At 48.8% G+C, this 25,878-nt stretch overlaps 1 long non-coding RNA gene across 1 annotated transcript; it reads right to left on the bottom strand.

Moving 5' to 3' along the window:
- Nucleotides 1–703: 703 nt before the first annotated feature.
- Nucleotides 704–4,857, bottom strand: LOC134761851 (uncharacterized). Its single transcript, XR_010141008.1, has 2 exons — nt 4,747–4,857; nt 704–3,951 (listed from the first exon to the last, which is right to left on the bottom strand). It is a non-coding gene; the product is annotated as an uncharacterized LOC134761851 (long non-coding RNA).
- Nucleotides 4,858–25,878: the final 21,021 nt, after the last annotated feature.

Genomic DNA, 25,878 nt, shown 5'->3' with positions numbered 1-25,878 from the left:
GACTTGGGCTCCCGTTAAGTGGTTTTTGACCCCAGTTTTCCTGATTCTCAGATTCATCTGGCATGGAGGCTGGGTAGCTTTTCTGCATTCTGAAGCTTTCTTCCCACTGGCAGTGAGTTTGTGGGGGTGCTTCTTTGCTGTTGTTCTATTTTTTACAGGAAAGGATGAGTGACATTTGGAGGACAGGGCGCACAGGCTGCCTTTGGGCCAGTTCCCAGCCAACAGGAAGTCACAGCTGGCTTTTGAGTTGGGAAGAGCTGGATTTCATTTTCATGTGACCCTGAGTCTGTTTCCTTATCCAGAAAACAGAGAGAACAATGGAATCCAGCTAACAGAGTTGGAGTGGGGAGGGATGGTTTACAGCAGAGCCTACCCGGGGATAGGCATGGCTATGCTGGAGTGGCTGAAGCCACCTCACTCCTCTGAGCCTCAGCTGTCATCTGTAGAATGCTGCATCCTTAGGTCTGTCCCAGCTCCATTCCAGTCAGTCATGATGTGCTGATGGGCACCTCCCTGGCCAGGCGACCATCCATGGCTCAGCAGCCCAGCATGGGAACAGGTGTGTCTGAGAGCTTGGTGGGGCAGAGCTCATGTGCTCCCCCTTCACCCCCTTCCCCATCCCCAAAGGTCTCTGCACAGAGGCAGGTAGCGTATTTGGGAACAGAGTAAAAGAGCAATCAAGGATTCTTTTGAGATCTGTGAATGAGGGTAGTAACAGTTATTAAGCTCCTACTGCGTGCCAGAGAATTCTAGGAGACGCTCCATGTGTGATAAATAACAGGCCTCACAAGAGCCCCATGAAGGGCTGCTGTTGCCTGCATTCTATAGAAGTGGAAATTGAGCTTTAGAAGAATGAGCCGATCTGCCCATGACACACAGCTGGCAGGCAGAAGCGGAACCTGAGCCGACACCACCTGTGCAGACCCCAGGGCCTCTCACCCGCCCTCCCTAACCCAGAGGGATCTTCTTTATTTCAGCAGAGCCAGTGCATGGCACATATGGATGGTGGGTCTCACCCCGCATCCTCTGGGACTTCGGCAAGAGACAGGAGTGACTTGGTGGGTGAGGGGCTGGCATGAACACCTAGCACAGTGTGGGGCAGGAGGGCAGGGCACTGCAGGACCCTGTGATGGGCAGCAGGGGCACGGCTTCCTCGGTGCCCTGTCCATTCATTTATCACCCAGCCATCTTCCGAGTGTCTGCTGGCATCGTGTAATCTGCCAGGCACCGTTTGATCCTCCTGGGTCTGACTGCAGACGGACTGTGCTGCCCTGGGAGCACGTGTCCCAAAGCAAGCCCATGGGAGAGGAGGAGTGACACCAATTTTTGCCCCACCCAGCCTGTTCCTCCTTCCCCTGAGCCCTGACCTGTCCCTCTCCAGGGGAGCCCCTGGCCTCCAGTCCCCTTCACCCAGACAACTCCGCAGCTCATTCTCCTTTCCAGGGCCCTCTGAGGATAAGCAACACCAGGCTGTGTGCACTGAGATGAGAACTTCTGACCCTTTCTCCTCCTTTTCCTGGAGATCTAATTTAAAAGGTCTGGGGCAGGAGCCTGGGGGTCAGCGCATGGATTTCTGAAGGGGCAGCAAAGGTGCTGCCCTCTGGGCTTCTCCAGCAGCCTGCCTGGCCTCCTGTGCCTCTCCCCTCCTCCCCTCCCCTGTAACTGCCCAGCCCTGAGAGGAAACAGAGCTCCCTCCCTGAGGTCACAGCCTCCTGTGCATGGGCTGCCATCCCCAGCTCTGAAGGACAGGATGTTCTGATGAGCAGAAACCCTCTCCAGGCCTGGGATGAGTGTGGCAGCCACAGGAGTGGGCTCTCGGGTGGGATGGGTCCTTGGAGGGGCTGTTCCCACCCATCCCTGCTGGTGAGGGGTAGAGGAATGTGAGGCCATCGGGAATGGTCATGGGGGTCAAGAATGAAGCCATACTGGACAAGGTGAATGCATGCTACTGCCCCATCAAAACAGGACAGAAACATGTGGCCTGTATGGAGAGTGGGGCTATGTAGAGCAGGGAGGGTGGCATGGAGGAGCCAGATGCTCAAGGACCCCTCTTATCTAAGCGCCTTGTGGTGCCCCCTAAACAGCTCAGTGTGGAATGTTCAATGCCTTTGATGTTTCCCGGGCAGGGCTGGAACCAGAAAGGCTGATATCTTGAGTTTTCTACATCCTGCATCCCTCCCTTGTCACCGAGCGAGGAAAACCTTGGCCGTGTCAGGACTGGTGGAAAGTCATCAGACTGGGCAGAATGCATGAGCTGCTCCTTGCAAAGGGGCCTGCACTGCTGGGAAGGCTGGTCTCTCAGCACCTTCTTCAGCCTGCAGGAGGCCCCACGGCCCCAGGGTTGTTGGCCTCTGTCCCTGGCCCTGCCCCAGCTTGTCCTGGTGCCCTGGCTGCAAGGCCTAGCACTTACTGTCTCCAGTGGCACCAGGGAAGAGATAAACACCCCACCAGGCCCTCCCGAGTCTATGTAGCCATGATCCCAGCTCTCTCCTCCCTCAGTGACCTGTGGGCAACTACTTATTCATTCTCCAGATTTTTGCCAGTAAGAAATCCCCTCTAGGAAAATGAAAAGAAAAAAACTTCCAGAGAGACTGTCCCCAGTGCAGCGCCAGCTCCCCCATTTCCACATCATAACTTCAGAGGCCAGAGGCAGCTGCGGGAGAAAAGGACAGGCTGGCACTGGCTTCCCACTGGATGGCTGTTTCCCAAGGAAGGCCCTTTGGATCCTGGATTTCCTCTTGCTCTATGCCTAGGTCACAGTGGCAGAGCCTTTGGAAGTTGCTCGACCAAGGTTAATAAACCTCAAATAAAGTTTGCCTTCACCTTCACAAACATCCTACTCTGAGGAGGAGGCCTCTCTCTGTCTCCCGCTAGGATGGCAGCGGGGCTAAGGAAGGGACCTGGATTCAGGCAGGGCAAGGCAGGAGAATAGCTGGCCATGGGTGGGCCTGCAGAGTCCTTGGTGTCAGCTGAGAGGAGGAGTCCAGCTCTAGAAGCAAAGCTGCTGGGAGCTCTCCCTTCACAGAGGGCGCGGGCCTCTGGTGTGCGGGGTCCTCCTGGGCACTGGGCCTGAGACTGCAGGATTTGCATCGCTGCCACCCCTTCCCTTCCTTTTTTTTTTTTTTTTTTTTGTTTTCTTCTGTTTTTTGAGACAGAGTCTCGCTCTGCCACCCAGGCTGGAGTGCAATGGCATGATCTGGGCTCACTGCAACCTCTGCCTCCTGGGTTCAAGCGATTCTCCTGCCTCAGCCTCCCGAGTAGCTGGGATTACAGGCATGTCCCACTGAGCATGGCTAATTTTTGTATTTTTAGTAGAGATGAGGTTTCACCATGTTGGCCAGGCTGGTCTCAAACTCCTGACCTCAAGTGATCTGCCTGCCTTGGCCTCCCAAGGTGCTGTGATTACAGGCCTGAGCCACTGGGCCTCGCCCCTTCTTTCCGGAGACTTTCTGGCATGCTCTTCCTTCTCCATCTCATTCTCCCTTCTCTTCTTTCCTTTCCCCCCTCCCTCCTTGTGTCCAACTTCTTCTCAGGAAGAGGACCCAGAGGGGACAGTGGCGCCCTCCTCCCCTTGCCTCCTCTTCCAGCCTCTCCCTTCTGGTGTTTTGTGCTGTCCTCCACCTTCCTGATCTCCTCCCCGCCGCAGGCCATACGGGCTGATTTCACAGTAAGCCACGTGGGTCCAGCCGGGCTTCCTCTCTCCTGTGGGAAGGAACCCAGGGCGAGAGCAAACTCCGGAAAGTTCCCTGGAGGTGGAGGAGGCTGTGGCTGGGTGAGCTCCAGGAGCAGGGGCACAGCCACAGCCTGGGAGGCAGTGATGGCCCCTGGTGCAACAGTGGCTGGAGCCCACCTTAGGTCCCGCTGCTGCGAATCTGGTGGGGAGGAAGTCACAGAGTGGACGTGGCAGCGTGTATCAAATCACCATGGTTTCCAATGTGCACTCTGCAGTTCCTGCGGGCAAGAAAACGAGGGCAAACTTTAATCTGCGTCTAGGCAATTTCAGACACACGAAAACACTTAAAAGCCACTCGCCAGGCCCTGGGTTCCCAGGCTTCTTTCACTGCATTATTGAAACTAGATGTATCTGACATGGCAGTGCTCCTTCCTCCATACTGCCGCATCTGGCCATATCAGCTCTCTACGGCTGCCATAACAATGACCACACGCTGAATGGCTGAAGCAGCAAGCATGTATTATCCTACAGCTCTGGAGGTCAGCGTCTGAAGGGTCTAACATCCAGGCGCGCGCAGGGCTGGTTCCTGCAGAGGCTCTGGGGCAGCCTGGCTTCCTGCCTTCCTCTACTCTTCGGGTCCTGGCTCCTTCCTCGTCTCAAAGCCTGTGGCGCAGCGTCCTCCGATCTCCTCCCATCCCGGCTCCGTCCTGGCTCTGAAAGATCAGCGCCAGGGCTCTGCGCTGGCCTGGGCGGTCCAGGGCCGTCTCCTGCCTGGAGGTCCTGGCACCCCCCCTCTGCCAGTCCCTTCCGACCTGGGGATGACCCCCCAGAGTCGTGAACCCTCCTCTCCCGCCAGCCTGCTGGCTCCTTGCAAGGCGAGAGCCCCCTGGGCCGGCAGCTGGCGGGGCAGGGTCCACCCGGGCAGGGCCGGCTGTGTTTTCCTATGACTTCCCTGCCGTGCTCTCCCGGGGCCGGGGTTCACCCTCGGCCACAGCCCAGCAGTTTATGGCACTTTTATGATTTCGCTGCTATTCCTGGGAGGGGGGGGGGGGCTGGGTGAGGATCAGGCCCACCTCTAGACGATAGGAAGCCACTACCAGTCTCATGGGACGAACTCCAACCGCGGCTGGCAGAGTCGGAAACCACGGCCCCGGCCTCATGCTCCCCGCTCCTGGCGCGCCCCCTGCTGGCCCCGCAGCGCTGCACGCCCGCTTCAGGCTCCTGGCTTCTCTCTGGGAATCGCGTCTCGCGGCTTCCTGCATCCGGCCTGGAATACATTCAGGAGCCAGTACTGAATTGTTGAGGGCAAAAGCCCTAGAATTGTAACCGTCAGTGGGTTCACCTTGCCCGCTTCTTAGACAGAGCCATTTATTAAGACAGGGGAATGGCAGTAGAGAAAGGGTAATTCACACAGAGCCGGCTGTGCAGGAGACTGGAGTTTTATTATTACTCAAATGAGTCTCCCCAAGATTTCGGGGATCAGAGTTTTTAAGGATAATTTGGCGGGTAGGGGGGATGCCAGTGAATCAGGATTTCTGACTGGTCAGGAGAGGAAATCCTAGGGAGTTTAAGTTGTCCTCTTGTGCTGGGTCAGTTCCTGGGAGGGGGAACTGACCAATGACCCAAGACCATGACCCAGTGAGCCCGTTTATCCATCTGGGTGGTGCCAGCTGATCCATCCAGCACAGGGTCTGCAAAATATCTCAAGCACTGATCTTACGTTTTACAACAGTGATGTGATCCCCAGGAGCAATCTGGGGAGTTTTAGAATCTTGCGGTCCCCAGATGCATGACTACTAAACCATAATTTCTAATCTTTTGGCTAATGTGTTAGTCCTACAAAGGCGGTTTACTCCTCAGGAAAGAAGGGGGTTTGTTTTGGGAAAGGGCTGTTATCATCTTTCTTTCAAACTGTAAACAATAAACTAAGTTCCTCCCAAAGTTAGTTCAGCTTAGGCCCAGGAATGAACAAGGACCGCTTGGAGGTTAGAAGCAAGATGGAGTTGGTTGGGTCAGATGTCTTTCACTGTCTCAGTTGTAATTTTGCAGTGGTGGTTTCAGAATCACTGAGGCCTAAGTCAGTCTTGCACCCAGCTAGTGGTGACAGTGGAGGTGGTGTTGGATGTGTGTGCGGTGGGCAGGCTACATTTCTCTGGAGATGCACAAACTGTCAGAGGAAGAGCCCCAGCTCCCATCAGGAAATCCAGACACACCAGCATCTTCCCCAGCCTCCCAACAACCTTGCCTGGTGTTGGGGTGTGGGGGGCCTCACTCCTCTCTAAGGCTGATTTCAGCCCTCGCTTGGGCACCCCCTGTGCAGACTTGCTGCAGCCACACCTGCTAAAACAAAAGTTCCACTGGATTCTGCATCTCTTTTCGATTGTCCTGTCTTCCTCTCCCCTTCATAGAAAGGCTTTCCAAATCAGCCCTGGGGCTGCCTTCCCTCGCCATCTGGTTTAGTCCTCGGCCCAGGCTGCTCTGGGGAGGGGACCACCTCCTCTGTGCCCATGCAGGCATCCCTCACATTTCAGCCCTGGATCTAGGGGTCTCGGCCACAGCCAAGGCTCCTCCCAGAGTCTTCCATCCTGGGCTCAGGGATCCACGCCCTGGCCCCGCCGGCCTCCCAGCTGCTTTGCTGCTTCTTAGTCTTTGTGGTTGACGCATCTTTCCCTGCAGACCTCAGCAGGCCTGAGTTCCCCCAAGGCAGTCCTGGCCACACTTTCCCTTCTCACACCTTCCTTCTGGATGGCTCCCTGCTTCCTTCCTCCTCAGGCTTTGCAGACCCTCCCAGCTGTGGCCACTACTTTTGTATTCCCAGCTCTTCCCTCCAGCTGGGCTCCACACTCTGCTGGCCCAGGTCCAAACACACCCCCATCACACCGCACCCTCCCCCAAAAACCTGTTTCTCCCACACAACACTGCACCCTCCCCACATAATGTACCCTCCCCAACAATGCACCCCCCACCCCACAAAGCACCCCCCACACACCACATTGCACCTTTCCCCAACACACTGCACTCTCCTCCAGCCAAACTGTACTCTCCCTTCCCACAGCACACCCCATCCCTCCCCACAGCACACCCCACCCATCATAATGCATTCCTCAACACACTGCACCCTCCACGACAACAATGCACCCCCTTGCCACGATGCACCCCTTCACCTCACAACCCCACAATGCACCCTTCCCCCCACACCCTAACCTCCCTCAAGTCTTCCCCATTTATGATAAATTATACCCGTAACTACCTACTGCTCAAGTTTGCAGTCTGGAAGCCACCCATGCTTCTTCTCTCTGCTGAGCTCTATCCTGAAGTCCTGTTATTTATAATTAAAATATGTCCTGAAACTACTCAGGGTCTTCGCCCATTTTGCCACCAGTCAGATCCAAGCCTCCTTGTGTCTTGCGTGAACCCTGGCAGAAGGACCCAATGCCTTCCTTCCCTTCCTATCCCGAGCCCTGCGCAGCCTGCTGAGCACTGGCTTCCAGCTTGCCCTACTCTCTGCTTCCCTTATGCTTAGGACTCTCGTGATCTACAAGGACCTGCCTGGCCTAGCTTCACCCCCTCTCTGTGCCTCTCCACCGTGGCCGCCCTACCTGCCTTCTCCTCCTCAACCCCCAGCTCTCCCACCAGGGTCTCACCTGCAATGCTCTTTCCCTGCACTTTGCGGGGTTTCTTCCTTCTCAGCCTTTGGGGCATATCTTGAATGACACGCCCTTGGGATGGGCTTCCTTTGAACAAGATCTGCTCTCAGCCTTACTTCTCAGGGCTACAGCTCCCTGGTTCCTCCCTTGAATTTGAGGACTGTGCTGTGCCTGCCTGTGCACTTAGTGATTGCCCCCGCCCCTTCCCACGCAATGAAGCCATGCCAAGGAACTGTGCCTCTCCTGTGTCTGCTGCATCTCTGGCAGCTGACATTGTCCCCGGAATAAAGCAAGTGGCCCGCACATTTCACTGACTAAACAAATTAATTTATTAATTTCATATTGTATCCATGGCCCTTAGCAAACATTTTACACATTTGTCTCATACATACCCAAATAATGAAGAAACTGAAGGTCAGGGACATTTCATATTACACATTCACAGAGCTCAGAAGGGGCAGCACTTGGGCTTCAAGTTAGGTCTGAACTTGGTTCCAGGTGCTGAGTACAGAGCAAGAGCTGCCTATCACTCAAGAGGATGGCACACCACTGCAACTTCAACTCGGAAGAGTGCAGCTCCCCTGAGGCTACACTGGGAGAAGGAATCCTCCGGAGGGTTATTAGTGAGGACACTGACGCCCAAGAAGTCGCTGAGCTGCAGCTGTTCTGGCAAAGGCCATGCGGGAAAGTCAAGTAAAACCCGGTGGAGTGGGGTCAGCAGCCAGCTGGGGCAGGAGCGTGTGCAGGGTGGGTGATCTGCTCCATAGGCTCTCTTCCTTCCGTTTTCCACTCTCCTATCAGCAATGTCCAGGGACAGAGGCCTCCAAAAATAAAACTCAGAAAAGAAATAACTTTGAAAGTTGTCAGGCAAAGATCAGACCCACTCTGCAGTCTAGGAAAGTGGGAGATACAGAAATCAAACTGCCCAGAGTGACAGGAAAAACATACTAGCCTCTGCAGTGCCCCGGGGGTCTGCCTGTGGCCAGTGTCCCAGGGAGGCTGGATGTTTGAAGAGAGGGGCAAAGGGGCCACTGAGGTTTGTCTTGGCCAGCTTCCATGACACAGTGGGATCCTAATGCCTGGAGTGGCTTAAGGGGCTGCTTGTGACTGGGGGAGGTTAGTGTGAACACCCCAAGCATCCTCTTCCCTGAGGCCAGCCTGAAGCTCAGTGCTAGCTGGGGACAGTTCTGGACCTCGGGGTGAAGCAAAGAGGAGCGAGGGAAGCAGAGGTGCTGAGGGGAGGATGGGGCTCTTGTGAAATGAGCAGGGAGACTGGGGAGGGGCCTGCTGGGGCTGCATGACCTCAAATGCCCTTGTGGTCCCTGACATGCACATGTCACCAGTCTTATCTTCCTCTTTGGTCCTCTGTCATTTTCTACCTTCTGGGTAACAAAGATGCAATAAAGCAAGTCCAAGACTTCTCAGTTGAGTTGAATGAGACATCCTTTGAGATAAATTCCCTGTCCTCCCAATTTCTTCTGTGTTGTGTTAAATGACCTTTTTATCAGGCTGTTGAGTTGGACTCAGCTCCTGTACTGGGTCCAACAGACCAAACCAATATGGAACCATTCACGCTAAGTGAAACTGAGCTTTGTCCTCATGTGCAGGAGGGCTGAGCTTGAGGCATGCACCATGGCCAGTGAGTTCAAGCAAAGTTGGAGCCCATCAGGCCCCACACCGCACTTCCGGTCTCTGCCCCGAATGCTGCCTGACCATGCTTCTGGCCAGAGTTCTTTGAACCTGTTCTGGTCCTGAGGGCTGCCTGATTCTACAATCATGAACAAAAGCCAATTAAGATCTTTAAACTAAACTTGTTATAATGCTGTCTTTTGACAGTTGCTGCCACTGAGGTCATACGTGTCTTGGGAATGTGTCTTCCATTTTCCCCTTGCTGGGGAGTCTGTTGTGGCTCCCGTGAAAAACCACTGCAGTGGGTGCTCCTCCACTTCCACCTGCTACCCCCACAGCCAAGGCTGAGAGAGCAAACACATGGACTGACCTTCACCTGCCATCACATGTGGCTCTGCAGTTAATGAAATTGTCACTAGTGATGGGCTGTCCGGACAAATGCTTGCACTTCCTGAGCAAAGAGAAAAGGGGTCGCTGGCCCACATGGAAAGCTGCTCATGCTGGGGCAAGTACGGTGTTGAGAACTTCTGGAAAGAGGAGCTGCCTGGGCACTGCTCCTGCCCTCAAGGAGCTCACAGCCCAGGAGGGGACAGGCCCCCAGCTGACTCCTCACATCATGCTGAGCAACGGTGGTCCTCAACACAGAGCACACGTCCTCAGGGGGACATGAACAGGTGGCACGAAGACAGGGACCCTACCCATCAGGGGATCAGCAAATGGCTCCCTGGTGCCAAAGACCACAGCAACAGTGCTCACTCACAAGCCTCTCCAACAGCTGTGGCAGAGAAGAGAGGCCAGGATGTTAGAGGAGTCAGGCACTGTGAGAGATTCAGGATGAGGAGCAGGCACACTGGGGACTGATGCTCAGGGGAGAGGCAGTGCCGGGCAGGAAGTCTACAGCCCAGGGCAGAGAGATTGTGGGAAACGTGAGTTATCAGGAGGGCACCTTGTTCCCATGAGAAGGCACCCCCTGCAGCTGTTTTCGGGAGAGTGGGTGGCTGGTTTGCCTGCATATCTGGAGGGTCTGAGGCCATGTGCGTGCTAGTTAGGGGCACGGAGCCTGGAGCTCTGAGGCCTGGGGTGGAGGGGTCCCCTCACTACTGGCCCAGTCTCTGGGCCTCAGGTTTCCATCTGTAACCTGGGCACTGACACATGCCCCAAGATCTCAGCCCAGGAGATGAGAAGGTACTCAGCTGAGGTGGCCCCACAGCATGTGTCCCTCAGTGGCAGGGATGTGTGACCCTGCACCCCATGTGAGCTCCCAGCCTGTGCCCCCGTATGCTGCATGTGCTCTGAGGAGGGAGGGCAGGGCTGCCCTGCAGAGAGTCACATAGGCTAATAGATCAGCTGCGAGCCCATCAGCAGAGAACTGCAGTCACCAACACAGAAGCACAGGAAGAGCTGCAAACTGGAGAACAGGGTCTCTGTGAACACAGAGATGCCTGTGAACACGCCTGCACCTGCTGCCTCTCTCTCTTTTTCATTCTCTCCTTAACTCATTTGCCACAACATTAGAGAAACAAAGTCCATCTCAACTCTTCCGAAAACCTCAGATCGGCCCAACAGGGTCCCCTACCATCCTGGTGGAGCCTTTGTCAGACAAATTGAATCACTCCTTCATTAATAATGACAGTTCTCACAGGGAGAGTCCCTTGTGGAAGACCAGCTGGAGAGGAGCCCACAAGATCACAAAAACAAGAGCTGGTAAGGCAGAAAGAAGTACAAAATGCTCCAGGCTGCCCAGCACTGCCTGTCCCCAGCACTGCTCATGTGTCCAGAGCGCTCTGATTCCACCACCTAAGGCAACGAAAGCTGGCAGCCATGTACCGGGACTGCAGGAGGCAGAGGTTCCCCTGGTCCTGCACTGTGTGGTTTTAACTGAGTCTCCTGGTGCAGGTCTCTCTCCTTCCCTGGTTGCTAACACATGCTTGAACTGGCAACCAGGCAGCTGGCTCTGTCTTAAATTCCATAACCCCTGCATCCCAGCACACACAATTGCATAATTATAGTGTCTCTGAGGATTGCTCCTCATGCAGATGAATTCACCCCCAGGAGTGTGGGTAGGTTTTAACTGGGGATTAGCCTGTCAGTGCTTGGCTCTCCCTCAAGAGCCACTAAACAGTCTGCCTGGAGGTTCCAGAGCCTCCTGTGTCAGCATACTACCTCCTAGGAGGTAGCAGAGGCCCCTGAAACTGTAAGGCCAAGAGGGGGCCATACAGTCAGCACAGTGGATGCTGCCAGGCAGGGAACACTTGGTCAGCACTCAGCAATCCATTACTACTGGGATTATTTCCACTCTCCATGGCAACCTCAGGCTTGGAGCTGGGCATGCAGATTCCACCTCTCTGAGGCTCAGTTTCCTTCTTTCTAAAAAGTTTTAAGAAACATCGTTTGAGGCAGGCCTCAGGGCAGCCTTGTTGAGACTCTCATGTGGTTCAGCCACAGCTCAACTGTAGGTGACAAGTGCTGGGCATCAAGTGAGAGAAAAGCTTCATACACCACTTGTGCATTTTCAGAATGTGTCCATAGGCTTGTCAGGATACCTGGATAAAAACTCTCTTGTTCCCCGGTGTTGGGCAACTGCAGGCAACCTCACCAGCACTGGTGGCACCAGCTGGAGCAGCCACACTGGAGTTTCTCCTTCCTGATGAGAGACCTCTTTCCCCTTTTTAGGGTGGTGAGCCATGAGCACACACAGGCTGCCTCTGTGGTTGGAGGTGGCCAGGCTGGGGTGGGCAGTGGGGACTCCCTGAGAACAGGAGGTGTCCCCAAACCCTAGCTCTGTCACACACTGGCAATGTGAGCCAGGAAATTGCCTTAGCCTCCCTTGGCCCTAGTTTTCTCATCTATAAAATAGGAATAAAACATGTTAGTGTGAGTAAATTAAATAGAAGACTGCATGGAAAGATAATTTTATGGTACAAAGGGCTGGTATATGTGTAAGCTTTCTTTCAGATACATACTTTGGAGTAAAAGTGGTGGCCATAGGTTAAGTCAAGCTTGTCTAACCTGCAGACCACATGCAGCCCGGGATGGCTTTGAATATGACCCAACACAAATTTGTAAATTTTCTTAAAGCATTATGAGTTTTTTAGCTCGTCAGTTATTGTTAGTGCTAGTGTATTTTATGTGTGGCCCAAGACAATCGTTCTTCTTCCAATGTGGCCCAGGGAAGCCAAAAAATTGGACACCCCTGGGTTAAGTCACTTCAGCGTTAGTATTGCCCAGTTGCCCCTTAAGGTGGCTGAACCCTTGTGTACTCCAATCAGCAGTGTATGATAATGCAACTTAAATGTCCAGTAAACTTAAATAATAGCATGTGGCAGATTATTCAGTGGAAAATTTTGAGACAGTGAGAAATAATTAATTATATGTCCACATAGATGAATGTCAAAACATTATGGAATGAAAAAGGAAATAACAGGAGGGCAGCACCAGTGTCACATCATTTCTTAAGGTTAAAACTCTGGGAAACAGCACAGTAGGTCAAATGATACACACACAGGCCTGGGGAGGATCCTGGCAGCAGGGAGGCTGAGGCTGGTGTGCAGGTTTTTCCTGAAATGCGGCGTTTTGTGTCCTGAGCTCTGTGTGTAGCCACACACACTTATGACAATATTCATACGCCTTTTTCTATGTCTTCAAGATTGCACATTTTTTTTGAAAAATTAATGAAAATATAGTGTTCCGAAAATATACATATATTTTTCTTATCTTTATACCTTGATCTGTCTCCCTGAATGGGGAGAATGAGGTATAATTTTCCTCACCTCGAGTCTGAAAGAGAGGTGGGCCTGGGTAGAAAATTAAACAGAGCCTGTCCCCTCCTCCTGGGGAGGACAGGGGGTCCTGGCTAATACTCCTGCAGGCAGACACCTTCATGGGATATCTTCTGCGTGAGCCAAGCCCAGAAAGCATCCAGGGAGCTGGGGCAAGGGAGCTGGCTCTCCCAAATGATTACTCCTTGCAGGCCTACAGCCGGGGAACCTAGAAAGACCCAGGACTTGCACTCTCTACTGGGAGGGGAGAAATGGGCCTGTGAGGCTCTCCTGAGAGCAGCTGAATGGGGGCCAAAACTGAGAGGCAGAAGACACCTCAAGTCACCCAGCACACTGCTTTTCTTTCACATATGAAGATACTGAGGACAGTGATCCCTGGGCTGCAGGTGGGACCATCAGGAGGATGGGACACGACTCTGTGGAATGCAGACTCCAGCCAGTGGGGCTGGCTCCACCTTCTCTAACTGGCTTCACTACCTGCAGGGGAAAGTGTGGGCTTTTCAGCTGTGCTCTCCAGGTCTCCAGGCTATCTGTCCCCAGCCTGCTTTCTAGATCCATCTTCTGGCTGCTTCCTAATGCCCTGGACACCCCTCCTGCTGGTGCCCTGAGGCCGGCAGTGTGTTCCACCTGCTTTCTTCACAGTGTTCTATCAGCCCGTGTATCATCTGTGCTGGACTTCATAAGTTGGCTGTCAGGGCTATCTTGGTCATGCTCTGTTCAATTTCATCTTCCTGATACCCCTGTGGATTTTGTAATAATAGTCCTTTATTTTTGCAGCCTTTAGATGTAGTATTTGTTTGCTCCTCTGAGCCTCCTTCTGAGGCAAGTTTCTTCATCCGCACTTTATGGATGAGGGCACAGCACAGCAAGCTAAAGGCCCATCCTGAGGCTGTGCAGTAAGCCAGTGGCTGAGGCTGTTCTCCTGACTCCCGTTCTACATGTACTGCTTGTCTCCAAAATTGTCCCAAGCTTCCATTTTAGTACGTGCCATATGTGCATCTATCTTCCAGTTCTTTTTAAAAGCGTTGTGGGCAGTGTATTAGTCCTTTCTCATGCTGCTAATAAAGACATACCAGAGACTGGGTAATTTATACAGAAAAGAGGTTTAATGGACTCACAATTTCACGGGGCTGGGGAGGCCTCAGGAAACTTACAATCATGGCAGAAGGGATAGCAAACATGTCCTTCTTCACATGGAGGCAGCGAGAAGTGCAGAGAGAATGGGGGAGAAGCCCCTTATAAAACCATTAGACCTCATGAGAACTCACTCACTAACATGAAAATAGCATGGAGGTAACCGCTGTTGTTATTAAATTATGTCCCTCCTTTGACACTTGGGGATTATGGGAACTACAATTCAAGATGAGACTTGGGTGGGGACACAGCCAAACTATATCAGGCAGGAATCATTTTTTTACTCAGTTTTGCATTCCTCCAGCTCTTCTCAGCATTTGGTTTATAGTTCACATTTACTACTAAATGTTTGTTGGCTTGCTGAATGGAATCTGTGCTCAGTATGTGTGTGTTTATGTGCACGCATATGTATGTGTGCTCATGTATGTATTTGTGTGCACATGTGCATGCATAAGTATGTATATGTGCATATGTATGTATGTGTGTATGTGGGTGTGTGTATATGTGTATGTATGCACACATCTGTGTGTTTATGTATGTGTGTGTGACCATATGTGTATGTTGTATATGTGTGTGTGTCAGTGTTATTAGCTGGAAAGGGGAAATTAGGAATGACAAGGCAGAGTGAATGTCTCCAAGATCCATGGCATGTGTTTGCATATAAACAGACGCTGATATTTGGAAGCACTGAGGCTGGTCTTCCTCACTCCCACCCTTTCCTCTCCTGCCTTGATTCTCATATAAAGACAGCCACATTTGCAACACAGGCCTGCCTCCATCCCTCTGGCTCTTCCTTAACCCATTCTAAGAGGACCAAACTCCTCTTAGCATAAAAGAATCTGATAGCATAAAAGAATCTCCATTGTCCATGGTGACAGGGATATTTCTTGAGCAACAATCATTGGTTGTCATGAAGCATGCTTGGAAGAAGAGGATAGGAGAGAGATAAGGAGTGAGACCTGCAGGCAGAATGCACGCACACCCCCCTACTTGATAACCTTGTTCTTTATTCAAAGAGCAGCAGATACCCACTGCTTGGCTAGACCCTTTTATCAGCATCAGAGAGGTAGGTCCCAGCTGACAAAGTAGCTTCTAGACAATTCAACAGCATCTTTTTAATTCTACAGCTGCTCCTTTGATAAAAAAAGGAAACAGAGAGCCATGGGACAATTTATTGTATCACCGGTGTTACTTCAGCCTACAGAGTCCTGTGACAAGCGTATGTCAAGGTAGGAGTTCGGCAAATAGAAACACCTTTCATCAGAGCCTTTGGGATGGAGGAACATGGGGCTGAGCTGAGGTTGTGGTGTTCCCCTTCACTTCCTCCTGAGAGCCACCTTTCTGTCCCCAAAGACAGGGGCCAGGTCCTGAAGGCAAGGATGGGTATTACTCTATTTTTACATCTTATGGGGCACTGTGGTGATGGCTTTATATGCATTATCTCATTAATTCTTAGAACATTATTCATAAAATTGGTATAATTAAACTCTTTCTAAAGCTAAGGAAACAGATTTAGAGTAACAGTGGTTTTATTGGGTGGTCTAGCTAATAAACTGCAGAGTGAGAACTCAAACTCAGGTCTGCAGGAATTCAATAATGTGTGCTCCAGACACGCATTGCTGTGGACAATAATTATGGACTTCCCAGTTAAACGAAGAGACAAAGCTGAGCATGCAGCCTGTAGGACATCGGGCTCATGACCAAGAGTTGGGAGAACAGAATCTTGTGTTGGCTCCAAGTAAATATCATATACATCTGTTAACTTATGGGACATGTGGCACCAGGAGTCCCTGCAGAGGATGCATGCCTTCTCTGTTTACAGGGTCCCGGCAGGAACACTTGCTGCAGTAGGAGGAGCAGGCCCTGAGCAAACCCAGATATTGCCAGGTTTCTGCCCAGGGGAGAGTTGGTGCAGAGGACACCAGTTGTGCATCCAGACCCCTGACAGCACTGAGGGCGATGTCTGAAGACAGAGATTTAGGTGAGCATGAGAGAACAAGTCAGAAAGTGAGCAAACCTCTTTCTCCCATGTCGATCCTTTTCCATTACAGTTTGAGATTCTTTCAAGACCAGGGCAAGAATGTGGAGTCTCTGTGAAGTTGAATGGTGGCTCCTTGTCTGCAGGTGCCCTGATGAGAGGAGAGGCCCCAGGCTGAGCCTGGGCTGTGCAGGAGCATGATAGATGCCTGGGAGAGGCACAAGGTGCTTTGCCTGGCAGAAGCTGGCTTTGGTTTTTTGCCTTAGACTCTCTTCTGTGAGGTTAAATATTCAGCACTGCTGAAAAAGATTGATTGCCAGACAGATCCCATTCTCAGGCCATGAGCCAGTGGAGGTTCTGGAGGCTTAGACAAATTGATGATCCAGGGACCTAGGGTGTGGGGCTTGAGATATGTGTGCAAGAGCAGGCCAGGATCTGCAAAGACAAGAGAGACCTAGCATTATTCACCAGCAGCAAAATGGGCCACACATGTGAGGGGGCAGGAGCTTCATTATCTCCATCAGACAAGGTTCAAAATCCTCTATGAAAATCACTAGTATTTCCCTCACTGTCATTCTGCTTCCCAAAGGCCGACAGTCCAAAAATGCAGTTACTTGGACCTGATCCTGAGTTTTTTCAGGCCTGGGGCTTCCTAAGATCACCAGGTAGGTCCTGCCTCTGGCCAGACCCAGACCCTAGGCTGGAGGGGACAGGAGAATATAGTTCAAGAAGTACAGAAGCCAGGAGCTATCAGATAAGGTCTCTCTAAGGCCTGAAAACCAAGCCATTTCACCCTCATGGAATAAGAACCAGTGTTAGGATCACAGAATCATGAACGTTGGAAGTGGAAGGAACTCAGGCTCAGCTCCCTGTAGATCTGGAGTCAGAAGATCCAATTTCAAGTCTGATTTCTGCCTCTCACCAGTGGGTGACTTTGGCTGCATCACCAGCCTCTCTGAGCCTCTTTGTCTCCACCTACAAAGTGGGGATGCGGTGCCCCCTTGCAGGCCTGCTGTGAGCATTAGGGCAAGTGCATGTCCGGGTCAGCCAGAACCCCTGGCATGTGATGGGTGGCTGATGCACACCAGCTTTTATCACTGCTGTCTGTGAAGACGGACTGACCACACAGTCATGTGCTTCATTTGAAGTGGATTTCAGTTGGCTCAGATAGTCAGAAGGAAATAACTCTTCCATCAGAAGGCATTATTCTAGATGGGTCTACTTTATGTGCAGCCCTAGGAGCTCACCCCGCTCATGCCAGAATCCCTGGCTCGTGCTTGGATCAGCTACAGTGAAGCCTGGGGAACTAGGGGTATTTGAAGGGAGTACGGGGAAGTTACTGTGGAAAAGTAACAATATCAATAGATAACGTTCACTAAGCATCTGCTAGATATAAGGTAGTTTTCCATGTGTTTTTCCTACATGTGGTGACTATTCAGTAGTACAATTATTATTCCCATTTCACAGATGGAGAGTGAGGCCTGGAGTATGGGTCATGAGCAGCAGATCTGGGCTTCAGCCCCAGGCATTCTGGCTGCAGAGCCTGTGCCCTGAGCCCTGCCCTGTACTGCATGTGAGCCCTCCTACCAGGTTTCCTACCCTGGGGCTGATGGGATTCTTAATAACGAGATCTTTCTATAGAAAACAGGGAGCTGAAAGAACAATAGGGTATGCTGAGGCAAGAGCCCTGGTAGCAGGGCCCAGAGGTGTCAGAGAGGTCTGGAGACAGAGAACAAATGACGGGGAGGATGCCCCAAAGCAAAGGGATGGAGACTTGGTGGGAACATGTGGGGGACATGGGTTGGATGGAGAGAGGGTTACAGAGAGAAAGGCATGATTTTATTCTAGCTTTAAGCAGCAGAAGAGCTGCTTACTGGGATGACCGTTTTAAAAATTTGTCAGGGTAAGTCTTGGACAAACCTCTGGAATCATCAGTTCCTGAAGCCGTGAAAGCCCAGTGTGAGTAGCTGAGTCAGCTCCTTCAGTCAGTGCATTGTGCAGTGCCTTGTCAGAGAGGAAGAGGAAGAAAGTTACGGCTCTGGAATCCATCTGCAGTGTCTTCCTAAGGATGCAGATGCATTTTTAAATTAGCTTTTAGACAAATAACCATAAGGGATGAAGCAATGAGGAGAAATGAACCTTATGAAATTGGCAGTGGCTCTCCGGCAGTGCAGCACCTGGGACCTCAGGGTCTCTGGGAGTGCTGGGATGAGCCATAGCATTTTCCACTCTCTGCCAATGGCTGCCCCAGGCAATGCCAGGAGCTAGAATAGCACTGCAGGAAACACCAGGAGAGTGACTCTTTCACAAGCCAGAGAAAGACTGGAACATCATATTTTGCAGTCTGGAGATTTTTTGAGTAGAATTGCATCTTAGCCTTCCCATACAGAGGAGTATTTACTCTTTCTTTTAAAGTTTTCATAAAGAGAAACCAGACAATCTTCTCTCTGTAGTATCACATCCCTTGTAATTAAATAGCTGTTGTGTTTGTTTGTATTGACTTCCCTTGGCTCTTGTCTATGAAAAACAGAGTGCAGATAAAAGAAGATCATTCTTGGAGCCAAAATTTACTGGTTGCATGACCCACTAAAGTTTTCATAGGACTTTCTGAACCTCAGTTTTCTCATCTGTAAAATTAGAGCACTGGCTTGTTTTATAGTGTTAGAGGCCCATAAGAAATTTGTAAGCACAAATGAGACAGGCTTGTGTACACAAGAATAATTAGACGACCTGAGTAGCAGACGGCAGATGCCCAATGCCAAAGACTCACCCTGACTACAGGCAGTGAGAAGATGCAGACCAAGAATGGGTGCCTGGGTGGAGCTTCGTGGAAGAGGTAAAACTTGTACTGGTTGGAGAGCAGAGTTTGGACAGAGAATGATGCCAGGTTAGCTTTGGCAAAGGAGGTGCATAAGCAGGGTCTCTGAACCTGAGGTCACAAAGTTTAGGTGAATATCTACTTCTTGGTGAGAACCTGGGTGACACAGTGGCCTCTGTATCCTGAAGGGACTTATGTGAGAGCATTCATGAAAATAAATACAGTAACAATTCTTCAGAGAATTGTGCATGTTACATGACATGATATTTGTGAAGGAAATGGCACATGACAGAAACCTAATACACAGATGCTTCTCTCCTCTTACCAGATTGTAAGATGAGGCTGCCCTGATTCCTTTCTTTTTCCCTGTTCTTAATGCAAGAGAGATTAGCAAATGCTGCTCTAAGTTGAGGCAAGAGGCAGGGCGATCGATCCCAGCAGTGGCTGTCTCAACTCCCCAGAGCAGGGACACTGTCCCTGGCCACAGGGAAGCAGTTTGAAAAGCGGGGACCTGACATTTCCGGGTCTTTTTCCAGCATCTGGTCCAGGTATCTCTTGAATACATTTCCACATCACCACTGCAAGTGGCTGTGGAGCTGTGAAGATGCTTTCTGGGTGCCTTCTGAAGCAGCATTTTGGACATGGTTTCTCTGAGCTGGAGAGCCTTCATTTCAGGCCATGCAGAGGTGAAACAGGAAGGTGCTGGGTGGCTTCTGAGACATGTTCCTACAAGGAACTGCCCTGGGTCTAACAGCAGCTCCAAATCTGTGAGTCTGTTCCATTCTTGGATTGACTTCACCAGACCCTGAATAAACCATTTTATCCACCCTCCTCCCTCTTTTCTCTTCCTCCTTTCCTTCCTCTGTCACCCCCCTCTACTCTTATCCTCCCCTTTCTTCCTTCTCTACCTTTTTTTCATTTAGCCTTCACTCCACTTAGATGCTCTTCTCCCCAGTGTCTCTCCCTTCCCTTCTACCTCTATCTTCATCTCTTTCTCTAGTTTTCTCTCTACTTCTCTTTCCCTCTTCCCTCTGTCCCCAGTGGAATGATTCAACTCAGCAAATACTTAGATAGCACACAGTACATGCCAGTCACTGTGTAAGTGCTGTAGAGAAAATAACAAACAAAATGTGACCTTGGCCCTCAGAGAACTTACCATGGCTTTTCTTCTTTCCTGCCTTTGAATCTCCCTCTGCCTCTCCATGTGTTTCTGTCCCTCCCTCTCTTTCCCTCTCTACCTCCCCTCCTTCTCTCTTCTACCCCATTCTCTGTCCTCTCTTTCTTTTCTCTCTCCCTCTCTCCTTCTTTTCTTCTTGTCTCCTTCTATTTTTCTTTCTGCTTCTTTTTTGTCCTTCTCTGTCTTTCTTCTGAAATGATGTCACCAGAGTCCCATAATAAAACTAATCTTATAGTTTACAAGATTGCATTATGCTAATCACATTGCTACAAATGAATATAATGCAAGCAATTGAATTTGCTATAAATGAATATAATGCAAGCAAAAAGGTGTTTAACTGAATAAATTATAAAATAATGCAGCACAGGGTCTGTATGATCACTTATTTATAACCAATATAAAATCTGTGGCAGTATAAAGCATTTCTTCTTTAATTATATGTGTGATTTCTATTGTTTTGTACATTGACAATGTTTTCAAATGAAGTGATCTCCCACCACTTCTCCCTTCTTCACATGACCTGGTGGCAGGCAGGGCAGCGTATTGTCCCCTCTTCACTGCTGAGGTTCAGGAGGGTCAGAGGCCTGGCAAGTGGCTTGTCCCACCCACACAGCCTTCATTTCTGGCCCATCTGAACATCTAAGGTCCCAGCGCAAAAAAAAAAATTGAAAATCATCTTGAAATCACTGTGTGGTCAGCAAGAGCCTGGGGCAGAAACTTGTTTCCATCAATCTCTTTTGCTAATTCAAAGAGCCAGGGCTGTACTCACAAGGGGCATTCTTGGCTCTGAAGCCCGGCAAGGGAGGCTGCAGAAAGAGGAGGGACTCAGGTGGGCAGGTGACTTCTCCTCTCACTGTCTTTCCTTCTCTCCAGCTTTCAGAGCCCTGGAAGGGCCCTGGTCTGTGCTGGCCCCAAGCTTTCTGAGGGTAAAGATGAAAGGGGCTCAGGCCAAAGGCACCTCTGCAGGGTCAGACCCCTCTCCAGGTGGAGGCAGCAGTGAGTCCCAGCCTCCAGTGAATCCTCCTGACAATGTGCTCCTCGACAGGTGCACATTTTAATGAGCCTGCTGGGATTTGTGGCTGACACCAGTGCAGAGAGAATGATTAAAGGCCCTTGTCGCAGGCACAGGGAGAAACCATGCCCCTGGACAGAGCGATAGCTGGTTCATCTAGGCCATAATCCTGTCATAGAAATCACTGGCTCCTTGGGGGTGGCAGGTGATTGGCAAATGCTAGAGAGAAAGCAGTGGGGAGCTGCAGAGAGGGGTCATCCAGGCAGCGCTGAGCTCTACAGAAGGCCCGGCTGCGCTCGCAGCACCCCTGCTTCCCCATTTAGGGAGGGTCTGCCGGCTACTCTGAAAGCTCAGCTTAACCTCCAGATTTTATTGGATAAGCCCGTCTGCCTCCACCACCTGTCATGGTAAGAGTTGAGGTGGATGGAAGATTTTCAGTCTCAGCAATAACATTTGAGACCTCAAAATCCCCTATCCTAATGACTCTTGAGGGGCAGAAATTACTGCCAAATATTTTTGCCCAGTATATAAGTTATACGTGTTCAGAGTAGGTGGAAAAAAATGATTCCAATCCTTCATATGATACACCTCACAATTTCATGTATATGAACTTTGTACTAATCAGTTAATTTGCAAGTTAAAAGTCAACAGTAAATTAATGAAAAATTGTTATTGCATCAACTTTATATGTAGCAAGCTGTTTCTGCACTGGTGAAATAACGTAACAGGTACACAAAGCAGAACGTTTGAGAGAAACCTGAAGTAGGAGGTGAGGTAGGCGGCCAGTGTGGAGCATCCGGGCCAGGGCAAAAGAGCCCTGCACTGTGCCAGTCTACAAGCCTACCCTCAATCACTGAACAGACATGAGGCCTCCCTGAACATCTGCTTCCTTGCTGAGAAAATGGGGCAGATGCAGTAAATGACCTCCATAGACTTTTCCAGGTTACAGTAACCACAGTGTCTGCTTCCCTTTTCCAGGCTCCCTGTACTATGAAATTCAACCTGAAGCCACTCCAGGAATCTAGGCTCTGCCATGTGGCCTTCCCACCACCTTCCTCTGGGTCTCTCCCATCCAGGATCTGCCAGGTGGCCTTCCCACCACCTTCCTCCTGGTCTCCTCCACAGGTTGTGTGCTTAACTATGTTCTATCTTCGAGAAACCTGTTAAAAATTTCTAAGCTGCTGATCGCCCCTGTCATGATTTCTAAAATTTTTACTGGGTTACGTCACTTTAAATATTCTTCTTATTATTTTAAAGTAGTCTTAGAATAGAGGGGAGATAAATGCAGGAAATTGGTTTCAAAATTTGGAAGCGATAAAGGGAGTTCTTTGCTATTTTGTTTGTTTATTTGTTTTGTTTTGTTTTTAACTAAGATCTACCTAAGGTTGTTTAAAAGCTTATGGTAATGAACAAGTACACAGAGAGAATATGTGTAAATATATATATATACACATATATATATGAATATATATATATACATATATATATGAATATATGAATATATATATATATATATGAGTGAAAAACAGTTACCAAGAAGAAAAATATTAAAGAAATTGGGAAGGGATGGAATCTAAACCATATGGGTAGGGTTGGCCATCTCTAGTGCAGTTAGATATGGCTTCTGGAGTCTGATTTTGTGCCTCCAAATTTTAACTGCAGCATTTAATGGCTATGAAACCTGGGGGAAATTATTTCAACTTTGTGTGATTCACGTTTCTTTCTCTTTTTTTAAATTATACTTTAAGTTCTAGGGTACATGTGCACAACTTGCAGGTTTGTTACATATGTATACATGTGACATGTTGGTTTGCTGCACCCATTAACTCATCATTTACACTAGGTATTTCTCCTAATGCTATCCTTCCCCCATCCCCTCACCCCACACCAAGCCCTGCTGTGTGATGTTCTCTGCTCCGTGTCCAAGTGTTCTCATTGTTCATTTCCCACTTATGGGTGAGAACATGAGGTGTTTGGTTTTCTGTCCTTGCGATAGCTTGCTCAGAATGATGGTTTCCAGCTTCATCCACATTGCTACAAAGGACATGAACTCATCCTTTTTTATAGCTGCACAGTATTCCATGGTGTATATGTGCCACATTTTCTTAATCCAGTCTATCATTGATGGACATTTGGGTTGGTTACAAGTCTTTGCTATTGTGAATAGTGCTACAAATAACATACTTGTGCATGTGTCTTTATAGTAGCATGATTTATAATCATTTGGGTATATACCCAGTAATGGGATCGCTGGGTCAAATGTATTTCTAGATCTAGATCTTTGAGGAATCACCATGCTGTCTTCCGCAATGGTTGAACTAGTTTACACCCCCACCAATAGTGTAAAAGTGTTCCTATTTCTCCACCTCTTCTCCAGCACCTGTTGTTTCCTGACTTTTTAATGATCACCATTCTAATTGGTGTGAGATGGTATCTCATTGTGGATTTGATTTGCATTTCTCTGATGGCCAGTGATGATGAGCATTTTTTCATGTGTCTGTTGGCTGCATAAATGTCTTCTTTTGAAAAGTGTCTGTTCATATCCTTTGCCCACTTTTTGATGGGGTTGTTTGATTTTTTTCTTGTAAATTTGTTTAAGTTCTTTGCAGATTCTGGATATTAGCCCTTTGTCAGATGAGTAGATTGCAAAAATTTTCTCCCATTCTGTAGGTTGCCTGTTCACTCTGATGGTAGTTTCTTTTGCTATGCAGAAGCTCTTTAGTTTAATTAGATCCCATTTATCCATTTTGGCTTTTGTTGCCATTGCTTTTGGTGTTTTAGCATGAAGTCCTTGCCCGTGCCTAAGTCCTGAATGGTATTGCCTAGGTTTTCTTCTAGGGTTTTTATGGTTTTAGGTCTAACATTTAAGTCTTTAATCCATCTTGAATTAATTTTTGTATAAGGTGCAAGGAAGGGATCCAGGTTCAGCTTTCTACATATGGCTAGCCAATTTTCCCAACACCATTTATTAAATAGGGAATCCTTTCCCCATTTCTTGTTTTTGTCAGGTTTGTCAAAGATCAGATGGTTGTAGATGTGTGATGTTATTTCTGAGGCCTCTGTTCTGTTCCAATGGTCTATATTTCTGTTTTGGTACCGGTACCATGCTGTTTTGGTTACTGTAGCCTTGTAGTATAGTTTGAAGTCAGGTAGTGTGATGCCTCCAGCTTTGTTTTTTTTGCTTAGGATTGTCTTAGTAATGTGGGCTCTTTTTTAGTTCCATATGAACTTTAAAATAGTTTTTTCCAATTCTGTGAAGAAAGTCATTGGTAGCTTGATGGGGATGGCATTGAATCTGTAAATTACCTTGGGCAGGATGGCCATTTTCATGATATTGATTCTTCCTATCCATGAGCATGAAATGTTCTTCCATTTGTTTGTGTCCTCATTTATTCCGTTGAGCAGTGGTTTTTAGTTCTCCTTGAAGAGGTCCTTCACATCCCTTGTAAGTTGGATTCCTAGGTATTTTATTCTCTTTGTAGCAATTGTGAATGGGAGTTCACTCATGATTTGGCTCTCTGCTTGTCGTTATTGGTGTATAAGAATGCTTGTGATTTTTGCACATTGATTTTTGTACCCTGAGACTTTGCTGAAGTTGCTTATCAGCTTAAGGAGATTTTGGGCTTAGATGATGGGGTTTTCTAAATATACAATCATGTCATTTGCAGACAGGGACAATTTGACTTCCTCTTTTCCTAATTGAATACCCTTTATTTCTTTCTCTTGCCTGATTGCCCTGGCCAGAACTTCCAACACTATGTTGAATAGGAGTGGTAAGCGAGGGCATCCCTGTCTTGTGCCAGTTTTCAAAGGGAATACTTCTAGTTTTTGCCCATTCAGTATGATACTTGCTGTGGGTTTGTCATTAACAGCTGTTATTATTTTGAGATACATTCCATCAATACCTAGTTTATTGAGAGTTTTTAGCATGAAGCATTGTTGAATTTTGTCAAAGACCTTTTCTGCATCTACTGCGATAATCTTGTGGTTTTTGTCTTTGGTTCTGTTTATATGCTGGATTACATTTATTGATTTGCATATGTTGAACAAGCCTTGCATCCCAGGGGTGAAGCCAACTTGATCTTGGTGGATAAGCTTTTTGATGTGCTGCTGGATTCGGTTTTCCAGTATTTTATTGAGGATTTTTGCATCAATGTTCATCCGGGATATTGGTCTAAAATTCTCTTTTTTTGTTTTGTCTCTGCCAGGCTTTGGTATCAGGATGATACTGCCCTCATAAAATGAGTTAGGGAGGATTCCCTCTTTTTCTATAGATTGGAATAGTTTCAGACGGAATTGTACCAGCTTCCCTTTGTACATCTGGTAGAATTTGGCTGTGAATCCATCTGGTCCTGGACTTTTTTTGGTTTGTAGGCTATTAATTATTGCCTCAATTTCAGAGCCTGTTATTGGTCTATTCAGAGATTCAACTTCTTCCTGGTTTAGTCTTGGGAGGGTGTATGTGTCCAGGAATTTATCCATTTCTTCTAGATTCTCTAGTTTATCTGCGTAGAACTGTTTACAGTATTCTCTGATGGTAGTTTGTATTTCTGTGGGATCGGTGGTGATATCCCCTTTATCATTTTTTATCACGTCTACTTGATTCTTCTCTCTTTTCTTTATTAGTCTTGCTAGCGGTCTATCAATTTTGTTGATCTTTTCAAAAAACCAGCTCCTGGATTCATTGATTTTTTGAAGGGTTTTTTGTGTCTCTGTCTCCTTCAGTTGTGCTCTGATTTTATTTATTTCTTGCCTTCTGCTAGCTTTTGAATGTGTTTGCTCTTGCTTCTCTAGTTCTTTTAATCGTGATGTTAGGATGTTGATTTTAGATATTTCCTGCTTTCTCTTGTGGACATTTAGTGCTATAAATTTCCCTCTACACACTACTTTAAATGTGTCCCAGAGATTCTGGTATGTTGTGTCTTTGTTCTCATTGGTTTCAAAGAACATCTTTATGTCTGCCTTCATTTCGTTATGTACACAATAGTCATTCAGGAGCAGGTTGTTCATTTTCCATGTAGTTGTGTGTCT

This window comes from Pongo abelii, chromosome 7, assembly GCF_028885655.2.
Source record: "Pongo abelii isolate AG06213 chromosome 7, NHGRI_mPonAbe1-v2.0_pri, whole genome shotgun sequence".
Lineage (NCBI taxonomy): Eukaryota > Metazoa > Chordata > Mammalia > Primates > Hominidae > Pongo > Pongo abelii.
The sequence above is the reverse complement of the archived record's forward strand: the minus strand, read 5'-3'. Positions and strand labels throughout refer to the sequence as shown.